Genomic DNA, 22,263 nt, shown 5'->3' with positions numbered 1-22,263 from the left:
GTTGTGGGGTGGGGTTGGGCGGTGGTGAGGGGTAGTTGGTGGTGGTTGGAGTGGGTGGCAGAGGAGTGAGGTAGTTGGGGGTGGGAGTGGGTGGTAGGGCGAGGGTGGGATGGGGGTGAGTGGTAGGGTGGGGGTAGTGTGGGATGGATGGTGGAGGATGGGGCAGGGATGGGGTGGGATGGATGGTGGAGGGTGGGGCAGGGGTGGGGGGCGTCAGTGGTAGGGTGGGGTATAATAGAAAAATGAAATATGTAACCACGGAAAAACCACCAAATCTGTGGTTACAAAGATTAGGACTTTTCATGGTTATATAACCATGGAATGAACCACGGGTTACAACACCATACCATATAATTTTAAGAACAACGGAAACAAACATGGTTTCATAGAAAACCATACATTAATGAACCACGGGAAATCACCATCCAAACAGGGGGTAACTTCCTTGTCTGCTATAATTTTTCCCAGAATGCTCACTTCACAGTCTTGTAAACTTGTCTTAATATCTGGAATATCAATCTCAACAATGTCCTTTTCTTCTTCCCTTAAGACAAATTTCTGAAGATGATCAGTAATTTCCTATTCCATATGTGTGAGTAACTTATATTAGAAAAATAGTTATTACTCCAGAAATGGATATGCAGATAAGAGATGAAGGTAAAAAAAAAAAAAAGTACTTTTCTGAAGATAAACAATAGTCTTAATGTTTCTGATAATTCTTATGGATTAAAAGTTGCAATTATGAAGCGATGAATAATAGTTGTTTGATATGGGTAGAACAGCTAGGAACGTGAAGGGTATCTTCATATTTGGTAGTTATCTTAAACAGAAACTAAGACCCCACTAGGGGGAAATAACTCTTACGTAGAGAGAATAAACCTCAGTTTCAAAACGAGGATTCATCACGCCCCTATTTATACTACTACATAGTGGGTAGTCAAAAGGTGGCGATAAACATGGCAATAACTATGAAGGTTATGGGGGAAGAACACGGAGGTGTAGGAGTTGTACACCCACCATAATAATAATATTTACAACACTCCTCCTAGGATGTCTATTGATAGATAATGTACCTCGTTAAAACCTTAATAGGAAAAAACTCTGTGGGAAAAAATCCTTGTGAAGAAAAAATTACACATATCTAGTAATACGCATTGCTAGTTGTCTCATTAAAAATCTTGGCTGAAAAACCCAGTGGACAAAACCCCAGCTAAGGAAAAATGAGTACATGACATATTATACTCCCCTGATAAAAACATCATTTGATATTCCGGAGACGACACATTAGCATCTTGTATATCAGCTTCTTAATTGTTGAGGTTGGCAATGCCTTAGATAACAATTCTGCTAATTGTCACTTGAATTTCTTGAATATTTTTTCCACTATTCTTTTGAAGATCGTGTCTGAAAATAACTTTCAGCGAAATATGTTTCCTTCTATTCCACCTTCCATGTATCAATTCTTGTAGATAATACCTTCCAATCTTATATACCAACTTTTCAAATGTTGATATTAACAGTGTCTACTGTGATAAAATCATATTCATAAAAATGTTGCATCCTTGAGCTCATCCCGATATATCATTTGCTTGTTTCACGATCATGGTTATCTTTGACACGATTTGCATAAATAACAAATAAGACTGCTTAGTAGAACCAAATAAATATGGCAGAACCTTGTATGCAAATAAATAATTTTTGTGCGATCGAACGTTATGTAGATCAAATAATCTTCCTGCATTTGCATAACCAACAACCCCTTGACAATATTGGTTAGAAATAATAAATTCATACTAATATTTAATTTCACTCGAGTATCTCCACGTAACAGTGAAATTATATCTTGCCTGCACATAAATAAAAACTCAGTTCGATAAAACTGTCAAAACATTGAGAACTGATTGGAACATAATTTGAGAACTGATAATGGAACATAATTGTAAATGAATTCTGCAGCAGTCTGTTCTTAAACTTAGGCATTGTACATCAAAGGTCATGTGCCTATACACCACTTCAAAATTGTGTAGTTGAGAGAAAGCACAAATATATTCTAGAAATTACAAGACTAGTTAGATTTCAAGCAAATATTCCCCTTAAATTCTGGGGATTATGTTTACAAGCAGCTGTATATCTCATAAACAGACATCCTACATCTGTTATTGGTCTGACACCTTATGAAAAGTTATACCAACGTAAACCATCAATTTCTCATTTAAATGTGCTAGGGTGTTAGTGCTATGTTAAGCATTTAATTGTCACTGATAAATTGCAGTCAAGAGCAAAAACTTGTGTCATGATGGAAAATTCAGAAGTTCAAAAGGGATATATTCTTTAAGATATGAAAAACAAAGTGTTTTGTGTGAACAGAGATGTAAGTTTTAGAGAAGCTGAGTTTCCTTTCAAGTGGATAACACCAGAAACACCTATACTGCTGAATACAGATCAACATATTGTAGTATTACCATCTCAATCTCTACATAACCAAATTGAAATGCCAACAGTAGTACATGTGAAAATACACAAACTCAGAAAACTTACAAAACTTAGCACCTATCAACACAGCTACTCAAAATTCACCAGTCCCTACTACTTAAAATTCACCAGTCCCTACTACTCAACATCCACTAGTTGCTCATAATATCTCACAACCAAACACTGAACCTCAAAATCAAATTTCAACTGTACCAACTAGAAAATCAGGAAGGTCTAAACAACCTCCAATTTGGTTGAAAGATTTCATTACACCAAACACCACCTCAAATACCCCTTATTCTAGCCAACTAAATTTCTTATGAGTCTTTAGCACCTAAATACCAAGCCTTTCTTACTGCTTTTTCAAATGTTATAGAACCAAAAAGTTATGCTGAGGCTTCTAAGGACCCTAAATGGGTTGAAGCAATGAAAGCAGAAATTACTGCATTACAAGATAACAACACATGTGACATTAAGGAAAATCCCCCATAGGTTGCAAGTGAGTTTATAAAATCAAATACAAGGTATCAAGTGACACTGAGTGATTGAAGGCTAGGCTAGTGGCAAAGGGATACAGTAAAAAAAGAAGATATTGATTACCAAAAAACATTTTCTCTTGTTGTAAAGATGGTAATAGTAAGATCAATATTGTCAATTGCAGCAGCTAGACATTGGTATATACATCAAATGGATGTATACAATGCTTTTTTGCAAGGTGATTTACATGATTGAAGCTTTCTTATCATCCATCAATGGCTACTACTAAATTCTTGTAGTTAAATGAATGGCATACCAAAGCCTCAAGCTTACTGCCAACTGCACCCATGCAACATAATTCTAGTGATGTGCCAAATTTACTGTAGGTATAGAAGTTTCAGTGTTCGGATATTCGAAGGGATGAAAACTCAAAAATGAATCTACCACATCATATTGATAACGTGTTATAAAATAAAAAGAAAAGAAGTAACAATACAAAGACAATTGGCAAGAATATGTAGAGAGGAGACTTTCTTATTTCCTCCAAGTAAACAAGTGTTGCGCAAGTGTAAATACATCACCTATCATACTCCTATTTATATTACTAAATAGAGGGTAGTCAAAAGGTGGTCACTAACATGACAATAATTTTGAAGGTTATGGGGGAACAACATGGAGGTGTGAGAGTTAATTCTTTAGAAGTTGGACATCCACCGTAATAATAATATTTACAACATTTTACAAATAAATAAAAGTGTTTTAAGTGTAAAATGATAAACAACAAGAGAGATTAACACAAATTAGTGTTACCAATGAAATATCTCTGAAGTTATTCCTAAAAATATTTGTCAAGAATGTGAGATGAATTTCTTGAAACCCGATTTTAAAGAAAGAAGGAGAAGAAGCGTGAGGTAGGGCTGTGCATGTTAACGGTTAAACCAATAACCCGAACCGATTATTGGGTTATTGGGTTAATGGTTCGGGTTAATGGATTACCAGTTCGGGTTCCGGGTGGTGTTTTTGAGTTATTGGCTTATTGGGTCGGGTCGCGGGTTGACCATTTTTGTTAACGGGTTACCCGATAACCCGATAACAATTTAATTAATTACACTTCTACCCTTTAACTAAGTTGTTGTGCACTGTTTTGCCTTTGTCGCTGCTGCTCAGTGCCCACTAAAAGCTGTTCTATGGGTTATTTTCTAAGTTCTAATCTATAGCTTAATTATGGTCCTGTCAATAGGGTTGGCGTTCATAGGTAGTTTACTAACCCCTGTAAAGATGCAGACCGTAGAATGATGGAGAAATGTAAAGATTATTAACAACCTGCCTTCTTGATAGTATTAAGGCTGAAACATAGTATTGTGTTTTGTTGGTTATACACTTAAGATGCTCTGCTGCCTTGTTTATGTTCTGTATATATAGAAGTCTCAGGTTGTGTTTGCATATGATGTATGTTAAGATTTAAACTCAACTGTTGCTTGTTTATGTTCTGTTTATGGGTTAGGAGTGATTTTAATATAACCTTTTGAAAGATGGTGGCAAAATAACCTTCTTTTAACAGTATTAGTTTTCAAATGAAGAAAAGTCATATATGGAACTACATCCATTTCTTGATCTTTTTGTGGGTTGAAACTCATTGTCAATTATAAATCATGATTAAGCGGGATAAACCTGCCAATTACCTCAATTTTAACCAGTCACCGTTCATATTGTGGTCAAGCCATTTTTTTGTTGTGTGAAATCTTAACGGTTAAACCGATAACCGAACCGATAACATACAAAAACCGATTAACCGATAACCCATTAACCGATATTTTAACGGTTCTTTAACGGTTTAATATATTTACAAACCGATAACCAATAAGTTAAACCGATAATTTTGAAACCCGAACCGAACCGACCGATATGCAGCCCTAGCGTGAGGGGTTTTTAGCAAGTTATTGCGCGGATTGCCCTTCATACGGGCTGGCCTTTAATTATTTTGCCCTCGAATCGCTGGTCTTTAATTTTTGCCCCTACTTCTTATTTAATGAAAATTTGTGGGCCAAAGTATCCTTATTCTCTGGTTTACAAACCAGAGATTATGCGTTCGAACCCAGAAAAAAAAAAAATCACAAGGCAAGCTTTCATAGAAACTATGCCTTCTCCGGCGTAGTTTTGTAGAAATTAAGTTATCAGGCAAAAGTTTATAAAATTATGCCTATTCGGAAAAAGTTATATAGAAACTATGTCTTGTCCGACATAGTTTTGTAGAAATTAAGTTACCCTACAGGACTATGTCGGAAAAGGCATAGTTTCTATGTAACTTTGCCGAAAAAGCATAGTTTCTATGTAACTTTACTTGAATAGGCATAGTTTCTATGAAGCCATGTCTTGCAATTTCTTTTTGCTTACTCTGCTGGGGTTCGAACCCCGAATGTCAAGGGCATTTTCGGCCACTTTTTTATTACTTAAAGTGTCGAAGGGCAAAAATTAATGACTAACAATTTGAGGGGCAAAAATTAAAGACCACCCCAAGATAGGGGCAATAGTGCGAATTGCCCGGGTTTTAGATGAGACCATTTTGATTAGTGGTGGGTGGGCCGGGTATAAGATATGAGTCTTCTTTAATTTATTTTATATTTGTGGGGTCCATGTCTACATGGCATAAAAGTTTTTTTTTTGTCATGTCAATTTGTTTTTATGACAAACTATTTAGTTGGGTGATTTATAAGAAAAAAGTCCTAAGTTGAGTGATTTTATTGATACAAAATTAAATTAAATGACTTTGTTACATAATTCCTCCTAGTTGAGTGATCTTTTGAAATATTTACTCCGAAAAACAGGACAGCTTGAAGGGGATATAATTATGTAATTATCCCATTTCCAGGTAGACTGCCAGCTTAGTTTGTCATTCTTGCATGAGAGTTTTAGTTGATTTAACATTTTCTTATTTCTATTTCGAGTAAAATCTAGTTCACACTCTTAAATTTTGTAAGGTCCAAAAAACATATCCGATTAACTTACATTTTTGGGCGAGTAACTATAAGGACAAGGTGTCCAAATAAATAGAACAAGCAAAAGTCTTTGACAGAGATTTGTAACTCACAACATAGTACTATAGGATGCAAATAAAAAGAAAGTGCATAAATAAAAGAAAGAATTCAAGACTCGTATTATCAAAACTTTGTTCATCATGAGCTTTGGATTGCTAAATATTTAATGATTGAGGAAAGGCTAAAGAATATGTATGAGGCTTATGAATCCTCAAACCTACGTATGGATTTTAATGAGGTACTTCAGTAATTAAGTGCATTTTTTGGTTCTAATTATAGGCCTTAATTAATTAGCCATCGAAATTCTCAGACAATCTCTAATTAATTGAGAAGAAATTTCTTCAGCCAAAGAGCAGAACGTTTGCGATATCTCTTTAGATTATCTTTATAATCAACATAATTTAGCCCAAATCTTTGAGTATATCCTGAAGTCCATTCGAAATTATCCAAAAACGACCATGCAAAGTACCCTTAACGTTCACCCCGTTCCTGTTACAAAAAGGAGGAAATTATGACAAGTGCATTAGTCATCAATATTTTCATTCTATCTTCGACTAATTAAAAGTGGAGTTAATATTTACCTAAAGACAAAAAACACAGTAATAAATAAGAACTAAGAGTAATTAATTTTAAAAATAAATATTTAATGACATATGAGAAGACCACCGCAGATATGATGAATGTATTGTCTGACATGTATGAGAAACCTTCGGCAAATAATAAGGTATTTCTCATGAAGAAACTATTTCATCTAAAGATGATGGAAAATGCTCATGTTGCTGCACACGTAAATGAATTCAATACCATTGTAAATCAATTGTCATCGGGATGTGTTGTCTTCTTCAATTTTTTGGTGTATCTACTTAGGCCTTTCACTACTTAGGCCTTTCACTAAGAGTATTTCTCTTAGATTTTTTTCTCTCTTTGGGATGTGTTGTCTTCTTCAATTTTTTGGTGTATCTAGCAAATGAGAAAGCTTCCCTATTTATAGGGATGAGATCAACTTATTGATGTCATTAGTGACTCAAGCAAGCACTTGATAATTTTTCAAAGACAAGGAAGATGTTTTCTTCCTCAAAACAAGGGGATGGACCCAACAGTAGTGTCAAGTGGTGTCATGTGAGTGACTTCATTACTCAAAGAACGTTGCTCATAACGTGGCAAAGGAGAAGACCATCGCAGATATGATGAAGGTATTGTCTGACATGTATGAGAAACCTTCGGCAAATAATAAGGTATTTCTCATGAAGAAACTATTTCATCTAAAGATGATGGAAAATGCTCATGTTGCTGCACACGTAAATGAATTCAATACCATTGTAAATCAATTGTCATCGGTAAAAATTGATTTCGATGATGAAGTGCAAGCTCTAATTTTGTTGGCATCCCTACCAAATAGCTGGGAGCCAATGAGAGCAGCGGTTAGTAATTCTGTCGGCAGTAACAAACTAAAGTTCAACGATGTTAGGGATCGTATCCTTGCTGAGGAGGTGCGCAGGACAGATTCTGGAGAGGCATCGACGAGTTCTGCTTTTAATGTTGAAAACAGAAGCATAAATTATGACAGAAACTACAACCGAAATAGGGATAGATCGAAGTCAAGGAATGACAGGGGTCAATCCAGACCAGGATGAACACTTGAGTGTTGGAACTGTGGAAAACCAGGTCACCTCAAGAAGAACTGCAGGGCGCCAAAGAAGGAGGACAAAAAGGGGGCTGGAATCAACGCTGCTACGGAAGACATTGGCGATGCGTTGTTGCTATCGATTGACAGCCCGATAGACTCTTGGGTGCTTGACTCAGGAGCGTCCTTTCATACCACCCCACATCATGATATAATGACAAACTACGTGGCTGGGAATCTCGACAAAGTTTATTTAGCCGATGGAGAGCCGCTAGACGTTGTTGGCACGGGAGACATTAATTTGAAGATGACAAATGGATCCTCGTGGAAGATTACAAAAGTTAGATATGTTCCAAAGCTGATGCGAAACTTGATCTCAGTAGGTCAGCTTGATGATGATGGATATTATCTCAACTTTGGTAATGAGTCTTGGAAGGTGGCGAAAGGTGCTATGGTAATTGGCCGAGGAAAGAAGATTGACACTCTCTACATGATGACTAGCTGTCGTGATACTGTTGTTGTGGTTGACAACACAAAGAAGACAGATTTGTGGCATTGTCGGCTGGGACATATTAGCCAGAAGGGGATGAAGCTGTTGGTGACAAATAGCTTAATTCCGGAGCTGAAGACGGTGGACCTTTATACGTGTGAGAGCTGCATTCTCGGAAAACAAAAGCGAGTAAGCTTCTCAAATGCAGGCAGGGAGTTGAAGGTCGAGAAGCTGGAATTGGTGCACACAGACGTGTGGGGACCTACCACTGTCCCCTCTCTTGGAGGATCACACTACTACGTGACCTTCATTGATGATTCAACCAGGAAGGTGTGGGTTTACTTTATGAAAAATAAATCCGATGTGTTTAGTGTATTAAAAAGATGGAAAGCCATGGTTGAGAATGAAACAAACCTCAAGTTGAAGTGTTTGAGGTCCGACAACGGCGGAGAATACACTGATGGTGATTTCAAACGGTACTGTGCCGATAATGGGATCAAGATGATGAAGACTATTCCTGGAACGCCGCAACAAAATGGAATAGCCGAAAGAATGAACCGAACGTTGAACGAGCGTGCTCGGAGTATGAGAATACACTCTGGACTGCCCAAGACATTCTGGGCAGATGCAGTCAATACCGCGGCCTTCTTAATTAATCGAGGACCGTCAGTTCCCTTGGATTTCAGAATTCCAGAAGAAGTCTGGAGTGGCAAGAAGGTAAATCTTTCATTTCTGAAAGTGTTCGGCTGCTTATCATATGTTCATAATGATGATACGGCTAGAAGCAAGCTTGATCCAAAATCAAAGAAGCGTTACTTTATTGGCTATGGTGACACCGAGCTTGGTTACCGATTTTGGGATGAACAAAATCGGAAGATCATCCGAAGCAGGAATGTTGTCTTCAACGAAGAGGTACTGTACAAAGACAAGTTGCAAAACAATTCAGAATGTCAGGACAAGGAATCGGAAATAGTCGATTTGAGGGACTTCCCGACACCTGAGCCGCAGCCAGGTACAGCCGAGGCAGAGGAACAAACAATCCGAGAAGGTGCTGATGAAAGTGTCGATTCTGAAACAAATAAGCAGACGCCAATCACAGAACTACGTAGATCATCCAGGATCAGGAAGCCGATTCACATGTACTCTCCATCCCTCAACTACATTCTACTCACTGATAGAGGGGAGCCGGAATGTTATGAAGAAGCAATGCAAGTCGATGAATCGACCAAGTGGGAGCTGGCAATGAAAGATGAGATGGATTCACTATCGGAAAATCATACATAGGAATTAGCCGAGATGCCAAAGGATAAGAGGGCATTGCAAAACAAATGGGTTTATCGGATAAAGGAAGAACCCAATGGAAGAAAGCGTTATAAAGCAAGGCTGGTTGCAAAGGGATTTCAATAGAAAGAAGGCATCGACTATACAGAGATCTTCTCTCCCGTAGTCAAGATGGTGACTATCAGAACTGTTCTTGGACTGGTAGCAAAGGAAAATCTACATCTGCAACAGATGGACGTGCAAAACTGCATTTCTTCACGGTGATCTAGACGAGGAAATCTACATGCGACAGTCGGAGGGATTCAAAGTCAAAGGAAAGGAGAATCTGGTGTGCAAACTTCAAAAGAGTCTGTACAGACTAAAACAGGCTCCAAGACAGTGGTATTTAAAGTTTGACAGCTTTATGAAGAAAGCTGATTTTTCAAGGTGCGAGGCAGATCACTGTTGAAGACTCGTACATGATACTGCTACTCTATGTCGACGACATGCTAATCGTAGGAGCAAACCTACAGGAGATTGATCGGTTGAAAAAAGGGTTATCGGAAAAGTTTGCAATAAAGGATTTGGGAGCTGCAAAGCAAATCCTTGAGATGAGAATCGATCGAAGCAAGGAGGGCATCAAACTCTCACAAGAAGAATATGTGAGGAAAGTTATCAAAAGGTTCAACATGCATGATGCCAAGCAGTCAACACTCCCTTGGCTGGACACTTTCGTTTGTCAAAGGATCAGTCGCCGACAACCGAGGATGAGAAGAAGCAGATGGACAAGATACCTTATGCATCTGCAATCGGTAGTCTTATGTATGTTATGATATGTACAAGGCCAGACATTGCACATGCAGTGGGAGTTACCAGCCGATTTATGAGCAATCTGGGAAAGCAACACTGGGAGGCTGTGAAGTGGATATTCAGATATCTGAAAGGCAGCTCGAGTTCAGCTCTGTATTTCCGAAAATAAAAAACAGGATTGCAAGGGTATGTTGATGCTGACAACGGTGGTGATGTTGATAGCAGAAAGAGCACATCCGGGTATGTTTACACCTTCGGAGGTACTGCAATCTCTTGGGTTTCCAAGTTGCAAAAGATAGTAGCTCTCTCTGGTTGTGAGGCTGAGTACGTTGCTGTGACGGAGGCCACAAAGGAAATGATGTGGCTACAATCTTTTCTGCGGGAATTGGATCAGGACCACGAGGGAAGTGTGCTATATTGTGATAGCCAAAGTGCCATTCATTTGGCAAAGAACCCGGTCTACCATGCTCGAACGAAGCACATACAACTCCGGTACCATTTCATTAGATCAGCTTTGGAAGATGGAGCGCTAGTGCTTGAGAAGATCGCAGGGAGTCAGAATCCAACAGACATGCTGACAAAGGCAGTGATGATAGACAAACTAAAGCTATGCTCAGCTTCAGTTGGCCTGCACGAAGTATGAAACTAGGAAAGAGCTGCTGCATCGATTAAAGTGTGAAGACAAATTAAAATTAGTCTTCAAGTGGGAGATTTGTTGGGTCCATCCCCTTGTTTTGAGGAAGAAAACATCTTCCTTGTCTTTGGAAAATTATCAAGTGCTTGCTTGAGTCACTAATGACATCAATAGGTTCATCTCATCCCTATAAATAGGGAAGCTTTCTCATTTGCTAGATACACCAAAAAATTGAAGAAGACAACACATCTCAAAGAGAGAAAAAATCTAAGAGAAATACTCTTAGTGAAAGGCCTAAGTAAGAGAAGGTTTTTTGAGAGAATTTTTTAGTAAAAAATTCTTGAGTGAAATTGGAATTGGGGTTGTGAGGTTGAGTGTTGTAAACACTTGTAATATTTCTTCTTTAATAAGATCTGCAGCAGCAACGTGGACGTAGCTCTCACATTGAGGGTGAACCACTATAAATCTGTGTGTGCTATTTATTCTTCGCTTACATCACGACGTAAGTAGGTTCTGTCTAAGGAGGTTGGTATTTAAGTGGTCCAGCTGTGATCCTCCAATCTTTCCTGGGAACCTGCTTACAAAGGTCGGATTTGGAATTCAAATCCTAACAACTACGTGGGTAGTTCAAGAGGCCATAGTTTAAGTAGTATTAAACTTGCAAAACGTGAATAGTTTGGGGGGTTTTAGATATTTACTCTGGGAAGCATATACAAATATATGTATATTCCCTTTCCCCTCGAGGCAATTGAAAGAAGTATATCATACCAAAAAAAAACCTAGATCCCTTGGATGGAAACATTAACAAGTAAGATAGTTCTGTTTGAAATATTAGCAAAAGAAGGGGAAAGACAAAACTATAATTAGTTAAATAAGAAGAGAATAGACTTAGTTACGTACTTAAGGGCTGCCTTGAGGGCCAAGAGATGGCGACGTAAGAAATCCACCCTTTGGAAGTCATTGACTCCTTCCTCAACCGTTGTTACATTTGCATCACTCATACCTATTGATAATAAAAAATAAAATAAAAAGTTACATTTCAATTTCTACCAAAGTAATTCGGCAAGTTAATTTGATTAAGACAGTTGAGAAAATTTCGTATCATACCGTTCTCGATTACGTAATTTTTTGGGTTATTGTACTTTTCCTTTGTATAGACAAGAACTTCTAGAAGTCCTCTTAGGACAACATAGAAAACTGCGGATCCTGTCTGCATCCAAGAAAAAAAAATGTAATATAAGAAAATAGCCGTTGAAGAAAAAAAATATGGTAATTCATTTCTATATGATTAAAAGAGAAATAAGGACATGCCGGTTCACCAATGAGCTTTCCGTTTCTTTCCACTCCATGAAAAGAGAAGAAAACAACAAAAGATGAAGTGTTATTTATATGAAGGCTATAAAGTTTTCTCACTGTCTAAAAGACTCTAAAACAATCAATTAATTACCTGTTTGATTCACTTGAATATTTGTTACGTAGCTAAGGTTCTCTTTATTTCGAGTAACAATATTAGCTGCATACATTGATGTGTAGTAATTTAGTCCCATGAAATTAGAGGAACCCTTCAACGCCTCAGCTTGCTCGCTTGTGAATTTTGGTAAACGATTTCCTACGATTTGGCACATACTTTCTGGATAATCACCATGGGTTAATGGATGTATAAACCTGCAATAAACTGTATGACGATGTAGTTCAAAAGTTCTATGTTGTTATAACAAAATAAGTGGCTTAAAGTATAGATATTGTCTTCATTATACTATTCACATTTTATAATTCAATTCGATTTTTTGCTCTATGAACAATTTTTTGAACATGCAGGGAGGCGTCGCGATTTTGGTTATTGCAGGAGTATTAAGGTTGAGGAGGTTAAGGGTGTTGTTCGTAGGATGCGCAAGGAAAGAGCGACCGGACATGACGAGATTCCAGGGGAATTTTGAAAGATTGCGGGCTCGGCAGGTTTTTTGGAGTGGCTGACTATGTTGTTTAATGTCATCTTTAAGACGACAATGATGCCTGAAGAATGGAGGTCGAGTGTAATGATCCCTCTATACAAGAACAAGGGCGATATCCAAAGTTGCAACAACTATAAAGGTATCAAGCTGCTAAGCCATACTATGAAAGTGTGGGAAAGGGTGGTGGAGATGAGGGTGAGGAGAGGCGTATCTATTTCAGAGAACCAGTTCGGATTCATGCTGGGACGCTCAACTACAGAAGCCATCCATCTTGTAAGGAGACTGGTGGAGCAGTATAGGGAGAGGAAGAGGGACTTACACATGGTATTCATCGACCTAGAAAAGGCTTATGACAAAGTTCCAAAGGCGATCCTATGGAGATGCTTGGAGGCTAAAGGTGTACCTGTGGCGTACATTAAGGCGATCAAGGACATGTATGAGGGAGCCAAGACCAGGGTAAGAACAGTAGGAGGAAACTCAGAGCACTTCCTAGTTGTGATGGGGTTGCATCAAGGATCAGCTCTTAGTCCGTTTTTATTTGCCTTGGTGATGGATGGATTGACGCGGAAAATTCAAGGTGAGGTGCCATGGTGTATGCTTTTCGCGGATGACATAGTCCTGATCGACGAGACTCGTAGCGGAGTTACGCTAAGCTGGAGGGTGGGAGACACACTCCGGAGTCTAAAGGGTTTAAGCTGAGTAGGACCAAGACAAGAGTACTTGGAGTGCAAGTTCAGTGAAGCACCTCAGTAGGCTTGCGTGGAAGTGAGGCTTGGTACCCAGGTCATCTAAAAGAAAAGTAGTTTCAAGTATCTTGGGTCTATTATACAAGGCAGCATGGAGATTGACGATGATGTCACACGTCGTATTGGGGCAGAGTGGATGAAATGGAGGCTTGCTTCCGGAGTGCTATATGATAAGAAGGTGCCACCACAACTTAAGGGCAAGTTCTACAAAATGGTGGTTAGACCGACTATGTTGTATGGGGTGGAGTGTTGGCCAGTTAAGATTTCTCACGTTCAAAAGATCAAAGTTACCGAGATGAGAATGTTGAGATGGATGTGTGGGCATACTAGGAGTGACAGGATTAGAAATGAGGCTATCCGGGACAAGGTGGGAGTGGCCTCGGTGGAAGACAAGATGCGGGAAGCAAGAATGAGATGGTTTGGACATGTGAAGAGGAGAGACACAGATGCCCCAGTACGGAAGTATGAGAGGTTGGCCTTGGATGGCTTCAGAAGAGGTTGAGGTAGGCCGAAGAAGTATTGGGGAGAGGTGACTAGATAGGACATGGCGCAGTTATAGCTTATCGAGGACATGACCTTAGATAGAAGGGTATGGAGGACTCAGATTAGGGTAGAAGACTGATAGATAGTATCGTTTATCCTTTCATATTCGTAGTCGCATTATCGCGTATCAAGTTCTTGTGCTGTGATTACTGTTACTATCTGTTATTTCCTGTACTTTGATTATCTTATTTTATAATAGCTACTGCCCTTTGCAAACTGCTTCATCATGGCTTAGTCGCTTTCGTTATTTTCATTTCCACATCGCTTTGAATTTCTTGGCTTTATCTGACCTCTTTTTATGCTTTCTATTGAGCCGAGGCTCTTTCGGAAATAGCCGTCCTACCTTGGTAGGAGTAAGGTCTGCGTACACTCTACCCTCCCTAGACCCCACGTTGTGGGATTTCACTGGGTTGTTGTTGTTGTTGAACAATTTTTTGAGACAATTAAACTAATATTTTCTTAAATTTCGTGTACATAGTTATATAAAATTAGATCAGGGAGAGTAGTAACTAGAAATATAATGGTCATAAATATGGAAATTGTACCATCCAAGTGAGAAGTCAATGGCTCGTTGAGCTGCTTCTACATCTTTCTTCATCTTGGAATAGGACTCAAACCAATTAGCCACTAGTATTATTCCTATCTTCCCTTTCTGTGATGCCTATTTCTCAGACAAAAACTATTTTTCAGATTGCAAACAGATAAAATAATTTCCAATTGTGACAACATCCTCATGGATTACTATTTGCAATTTTTTTCTAAATTATGTTATCATTTTATATTTAAAAATAATTTAACTTTAAATTGTATCCCTTTTTACCAGTAATGAGAAAATTTATAGCCACACAAATGTTTCTAAAACTTGTTTTTTACCACTATTTACAGATGTCTTCCTTTATTTTTTTAAAGTTTCGGGCCGAATCATCAAACAACACCACATAAAATAGATTTGACCTGATATTTCTCTCTGTATAATTTGGCTGTTTCTGCATGAACAAGAAGCAAATGATGGCCAACTATGTAAGGCTCAGTGGAAGAGTTGCCAGCAAGACAACCAGTATTCCTCCAAGAAGAGCATCTCATGGGGGGAAGATGCCTATGTCATAACCAGTAAGTGCATAGGCACTTGGTTCATTTATTGTGGTCCAAATTTTAACTTTTATCACCAAATTCTTTGAAGCACAACTCTGCATAATCTCGAAAATCATAGCTACAAAAATAATGCTACATTCATTTAGTATCTGGCTTTTTTAGAAACTTGAGAAGAATAGCTCCAAAAATTGTTTTAAAATGAGTGTTACTTACATAATTTGAGGGTTTAGAAAGCCAAGATACTCATCTTCAAGGACTTGGGGTAGATCCCAATGGAATAGTGTGACCATAGGTTGTATACCTGAATGAGTTTGTGGGAAAAATAATCCAAATATAACGTGTTTTCGCCCCTCAGTTGATTTGAGAAAAGAAAACAAAATAAAAAAGAAAATCTTATAGATAATTGACCTTTAGCTAGGAGCTCATTGATAAGATCATTATAGAAGGCAATGCCCTCTTTGTTTACTCCCCTACAAAGCTTCCCATCTGAGACATATAAGATAAGCAGATTGATTAGTTGGGGGAATTAATGGTATATAATGGCTGATATCTCCTAAAGAATTCAGTTTAATCTTTGAAGTTTTCAATTCCTCTACTAAATTGTTTGTTTTATCTTATATTCACTGACGGGTGTAAATGAATTTTACACGATCAGCAAACATGCTAATAAAAGTTACTTACCTTAATTTTCAATTAAGTTACGAATTCAACGATCCTGAGTGGTTCTATCTGATATATATGCAATTGGTATAATTCATTCGTCAGGGCACTACAGCCTTTTCCTAATCTCTATACGGCGGGCCTTATTAACATTTTGAATTTGTGGAGGACTAAGTTGAATCTTAAAATTTGATATTTTCGATGTACACAACTTGAAATGTTCTTGGTCGTGTGATTCCTTGTAAACTTTGTGCATGGCATAACAAAACATTTTGCAATAAAGCAAAATCTAAGAAAAGTAATCTCACATGGTAAAACTCTTGACCAGGAGATAGAAAATCTGAAACCATTTAACCCTTCAAATTTCATTAGCTTTACGTCACCCTAAGGAATAAACATTGAAGAATAGCTAGGCAATATTAGATAGAAATTTGTAGAAATCAGAACCACGGTTAATTTTCACTGGCAAAAACTTTCTTCGTTGGTTTTTGCTTGATGCTTTGATATTACTAGAAAAAAAATACCTTGTAACGATGGTAAAAATCAAGGGCTATGTCTCCGTTGCTATTGTCCGCTATCCTTTCTGCAGAAACGTCACGAAATCATAAAAAATACGTAGTATAATTAATTTTTATCGAAAACCAGATCCATACATTTGCCAACTTTTGCTCGCTAGCTGTGTCATTAATAATAGATGAGAAAAAGATTTAAGAATGTTCAAAACGAATAAGGAGCATCAAATAGAAATGATGATGATGTTTAAATTTTTAACTGATCACTTCCAATTACTCAGAAATTTCACTTGGACGAACAATAAAAAAAAAATATAACTAGAGCTTTGGAATTTTTAACGTACAAAGGATGCTACTAACAACGAGTTGCTACTTCTAAAGAGGTGTTCTACCTAGTGCTGTTAATGAGCGGGTGGGGCTGCACTTTTTTCAGTATAGCCGGTCAAAATGCGTGAGTTAATACATGGGCCGGTTGATGATCCGCCCAAAGATTATTTGAGCTGAGATGGGCTGAGTCAAGATGGACTAATTAAACAAGGGGTCAATGCCCAACTTGCCCAACTCTTACATGATTTTCATTTTCTCATGATTTGTTTAATTACCTAATGAATTTTTTTTATTATGGCTGTTATACCTCATTTTAATCGGAGTCAAAATGATTTACAACATTCCGGGGTTAATTACAATTAAGGAGTCACCACCTAATTATTTATGGTAAATTAGAACACCTAAAGTTGATTAAAGTTATTTTCTAAAATTAACTCCGTTTTAATGTGTACGAAACTTAAAGATTCTAGGTAAGGATTCAATTAATCTAAAAGGAAGGTGTTAAGCATTCTTTAAAATCCATTAACGGTTAACCGACTGGACTTAAATTTTAAAAAAAGGGCTGAGTGTGAATGTAAGAGGTAACTAAGTATCTTTGGAATTCAAGTATTTGAAGGAAAGGAGTTAATTGAAGCTAAATTTAAGCGTACGTGTTTAAGTATATACATAGATGATAAAATACTAAAATCAGAAAGTACTATAGTTGAGCAAAATTAAATTTAGGGAAAATATTAATATGTTTCAAAAGTAGTAGTTGGCTTAATTTAAGGAGTTGGAAAAAGTTAATAGCTCACTACAAATCAACCTGTAGAAAAACAATCCTTGGTGCTTAAAAAAATCCATTGTAAAGATTTTCTAAAATTACTTCTTCTAAAAATACTCAACCGATTTTAAGACAAGTTTTAACTCCTAAAACTTCCAGTTGACTAACTGATTTTAAATGTTTAAGTTACAGCCTTGACGAGTAAAAATGCATGAGGTCGGCTTCTTGATTAAAAGGGATCTAGATTCAATTACATGCTTCTCTCGACGACGGAACCAAAATAGAGCAATAACAAACCACACACAACAATAGTTTCAAAATCCCAGATGCAGCCAACTAGTTGCAACAATTCAGAGCAACATGACCGCAGGCAGTTGTCCTTAAAGGCAATAGCTATTTGCCCAAACAATGCAGCAATAGTTTGGTCCAAGACACAACAGCGGCAAGTTGTATAGCAGCTTATGGCAAGCAATTCATTTGGCAAGGGCAGAAATGTAACGTTCTGTACAGGCTTAAGCCTCAAATGCATCAACTGTTTGCCTAAGAGATGTAGCAGTTCATCACAGAGAAACAGCAACAACAAGCAACATTATCTCATGAATACAACAGCTAGGTTGTCGAAGCACCTCGAGGATATTTGGGATTCGAAATTCCCCGGTCCATGCAAAGAAAGAGGGGTGAAGAATGAGTATTCAAAGTGAGTAGTTCAGTATTCCAATGTAGATATATCAAGTTTATCAAAACAGTGAGTGAATTTAAATATATAATCAATCACACAACATCGAATTAGTGCTCTTAATCTATCTAAATGGGATTTAAGTGTCCCAGCCTAATACCTCATTGCCTTTCCTTATTTCAACAGTTTTTTAAACATCAATATCAAACAACAAGTTATCAGGATCAATCTAGGGATTCAATACATAGTTTTGAGATTCTAAGCAACAAACAAAAGGAACCTAGCCAATCGAAGAGTTAACTGGTGCTTAGTTTGTATTTAATGAACCTAAAGCAGCATATTTTTTATTTTACTTGTTAAGGAATCATTAAACATATTTTAAACTTACAAGTTCATAGAACAAGCATTTGAAAGACCTCAACTGATTTTGAAATATACTAAAGCCGAACACGTATTTAAAGATTTGTAAAACAAAGATAATTTGAAACTTGACATGGGAGTTAGGGATAATACTTAAGACTCGGAACAATTAGGTGGCACCCTTATCCATCTTTAGTTCTTACCATAATATAGCTTTTAGAAAGGAAGAAAGTGAAATCTTAGGAAAAATAATAGCTGAAACAAGACTCTTAAACTTATGCAGGCAGAAAACAACAACAGGCACATACCAATGGACAGTCATAGCAGACCAGAGAAACCTAATGCTCATTAATCCAAACAGATTTCACACTTGTATGAGAATTCTGAACTTCAACAATCTTAGAGAATCCTAACAGAGTAATTTTTTAGAGTAGCGACGGGGGCGACGAGAGTTGACGACGAACTACCTTTCACCTGAATCGATTTTGGACGAACGGAAATGAATTCCAAAAATTAAACTTGAGCGAGAACTTCCTCGAAACTCAATGGCGTAGTCGGGTTTCCGAGTGTTCTCACTCTTGGGGTTGTCAAAAACCCATTTGAGATGTAAAGACCAATTTTTTGACCACTGAACTCTCATTTACATTTAAACATGTTTGGAAATTAAGTTTTAACAAACTACAAGACCCCAAAAATATCCCTTTTAAAGTGACTGTAAAGAAAGAAAACTGAAAATATACATATTTTAGCATTATGCTGAAGATATTACACACAGATTCGCTACTTTGATACTTGTTTAAATTAAGTAAACCACAAACATTAAACTAGGAAAGTGTAACTCAATGTTTTGAAGCAAAGACACGAGCAGCATTCGTAACTGCAGATCGCTTCTAAAATGTGATAAAAAATAAGAAAGGAAAAACTATATTCATGTCCAAGCCTATAATTTGCACTCATGACCATCCTGAAACCATAACAAAGCACCCGAGACCTAGAATATGATCTGATATTACAAATACTGAACTTTAAACCATGCTTTATGAAGATTGACTGAAAATCACATATAGGATGTTCTTGGATACACTATTAAACTCAGGGTGGTAGATAACATAAACACTACCATTTCAAATGGATAAAGATTTTATTGTCCCCAGTAAAAAAAAACACAACGACAAACTTCCAGACTACCTTACATATGAATTCTAGTACAAATATTGATAGTCACACTTTAATAAGAACGTGATTTCTATATTAGTCAAAGAATAGCCTTTGAGAGACCCCAAAAAAAAAACAGTAACTAATTGTTATAAAAATTGTTTTAATATCCCAAAAAGAAATGTCTAGATTCATTATTTAATGGGTATTAATATTTTCTTCAATGGTGTTTTAAAAGTTGGCAGATTGTGTCTAAGAGACTATGAGGAAAAATCGTGAAATCATCTTAACGGTTCTATTATCATTAATAGCCATTATTGGTCTTTACTATAATTTATTCAAAATAATGATTTCATGATGGAAAACGTATTTGACCATTTGAACGGCCTTCTATGGTCTTTATTATGTTAATAATATCTTGTTCCCTTCTCAACCTATATATATTATATGTCTTCAACAACAGAAAGGATGAAGAGAAAAGAAACAAAGTAAAAACTTTTGAACACTTTTTCTTCATTTAGTGCTGGATACAAAAATATAATCTTTGTCAGTTTCTGTGCTCCTAGTTTATACTAGAAGAACTTGTTGAATCCTGGGGGATACACCTACACCAGGTGAATTATCCTTAAGGACAGTGTTTTTTGACACGCCTCAAGCTACAAGAGTTTCTGTGATTTCCATAATATTTCCAACAATCTTAAGGATAATTACTATTTTATTGTCATGGATCACATAAAAGATCAAACTGCTACCATTACCGATAATACTGATGGTGTTCCTGTTGCACAAACACCTCCTGCTGTTGTTCCTGTTGTGTCTCCACACAACTTTGCTAAACACTTCCTAGATGTTTCAAAGGTGGATGTTTTTGGTGGACAAAATTTTAAGAGATGGCAGGAACGTATTTTTTCTGCTCTTGACATGTATGGTGTGGCGTTTGCACTAACAGATTCAAAACCTGATGAATATTCTTCTGCGGAACAAAACCAATGGGTTTATGCTAACAAGGTATGTAAGCACACTATATTAAGTACTCTTTCTAACGAGTTGTTCGATGTGTATTGTTCTAATAAAGAAGCAAAGGAAATTTGGGACTCGCTGTATGCTAAGTATACTGCTGAAGATGCTACCAAACAAAAGTTTGTTATTGGTAATTTCTACAAATGGGAGATGACCGAGGACAAAGACGTGAAGATACAAATTAATGAGTTCCACAAACTAGTTGAAGATCTTAAGTCGGAGAAAATTATTTTGCCGGAGCAGTTCGTCTCTGGTATGTTGATTGAAAAACTACCGCAATCTTGGAGTGATTACAAACAAAATTTGAAGCACAAACAAAAGCAACTATCTCTTGATGATTTGGTGAAACACATCATCATAGAAGATGCCAATCGGAAGCAATCAATTTTTGCCAAAGGAAAAGAAATCACTACAAAAGCCAATCTTGTAGAAGACAATAAGTCTCGCAACAAAAATACCAGGTATGAAAAGGAACATGGTTACAATCTCAAAGCCAAGAATCAAACTTTCAAGAAAAAAGGCAATTGTTTTGTGTGTGGCAAACCAGGCCATCATGCAGCTCAGTGTAGAAACAGAGTTGGGAATAATGACAATCCTGCTAAGCCAAGAGTAAATCTGGCTGAAGCAGATGATATTATTGTGGCAGTCATTTCCCAAGTGAACATTGTGGCTAATGTGTGTGACTGGGTGATAGACTCTGGTGCTACTAGGCATATTTGTGCCAATAAAACTGATTTTGTGTCTTACACCCAAGTCAATGAAGGAGAATAAGTGGTGTATCTTGGTGACTCAAGGACTGCTCAAGTTCTTGGAAAAGGAAAAGTTCTTCTCAAACTCACATCTGGAAAGACTTTGGCCTTAACTGAAGTGCTGCATGTCCCTAATATCCGAACCAATTTGGTTTCAGTGGGATTATTAGGAAAAGTGGGGGTGAAAGTGTCATTTGAATCTGATAAGGTTGTGTTGACCAAGAACAACGTGTTTGTGGGCAAAGGGTATTGTAATCATGGTTTATTCGCACTCAATGTTTCTCAAGTTATGAGTGAAAATGCTAGTAAATAAGTTGTTTATTTTAAGGCATGCTAGAGTTGGAAACTTATGGAATAAATAAGTTGTTTGTTTTAAGGCATGCTAGAATTGGAAACTTATGAAATAAATAAGAAATTTCATTATTATCTATCTTTATGGCTTAATATGTGATTTGATTTTTACTATATTAGTTTATTTCAAACTATACTGACTTTGGATTTTGGAAATTGTATTTGACCAAGTGGATGGCTTTCATATAATAGTAACAAAATGTTGAAGAATTATATGTTATGACTTAGAAATTGTTTATTTGTTTTCAAATAAATTTTTAAATCATTTCATCCATTAAAATCACTAAAGTCAATTGCTATATTATTGGCACATGGGTCTTAATGTTATAGGATATTCAATCTGCAATTATTTGAGTCCGTTCCTTCTTAATTAATGTTAATTTATTGCTTCAATGTGATAATTAGTTGAATTCTCGTTTTTCCTTTCCTGGTCTGTACTACTTATTTTGATGGTGTGAAATGTGGTTTAGTGTTATGGAGAAAGTTACATTTTTAGGACAGTATTCTTTATTACAAATTTCAATACAAATATTATATGTTATTGAAATAGCTTTA

At 36.9% G+C, this 22,263-nt stretch overlaps 1 pseudogene; it reads right to left on the bottom strand.

Annotated features, from left to right (window-relative positions):
- Positions 1–6,305: 6,305 nt before the first annotated feature.
- On the bottom strand, positions 6,306–16,179 carry LOC132644128 (beta-glucosidase 13-like; annotated as a pseudogene).
- Positions 16,180–22,263: the final 6,084 nt, after the last annotated feature.

The sequence above is a fragment of the Lycium barbarum genome, chromosome 6 (assembly GCF_019175385.1).
Source record: "Lycium barbarum isolate Lr01 chromosome 6, ASM1917538v2, whole genome shotgun sequence".
NCBI classification, from domain to species: domain Eukaryota; kingdom Viridiplantae; phylum Streptophyta; class Magnoliopsida; order Solanales; family Solanaceae; genus Lycium; species Lycium barbarum.
This window is presented reverse-complemented; position numbering and strand designations above follow the sequence as displayed.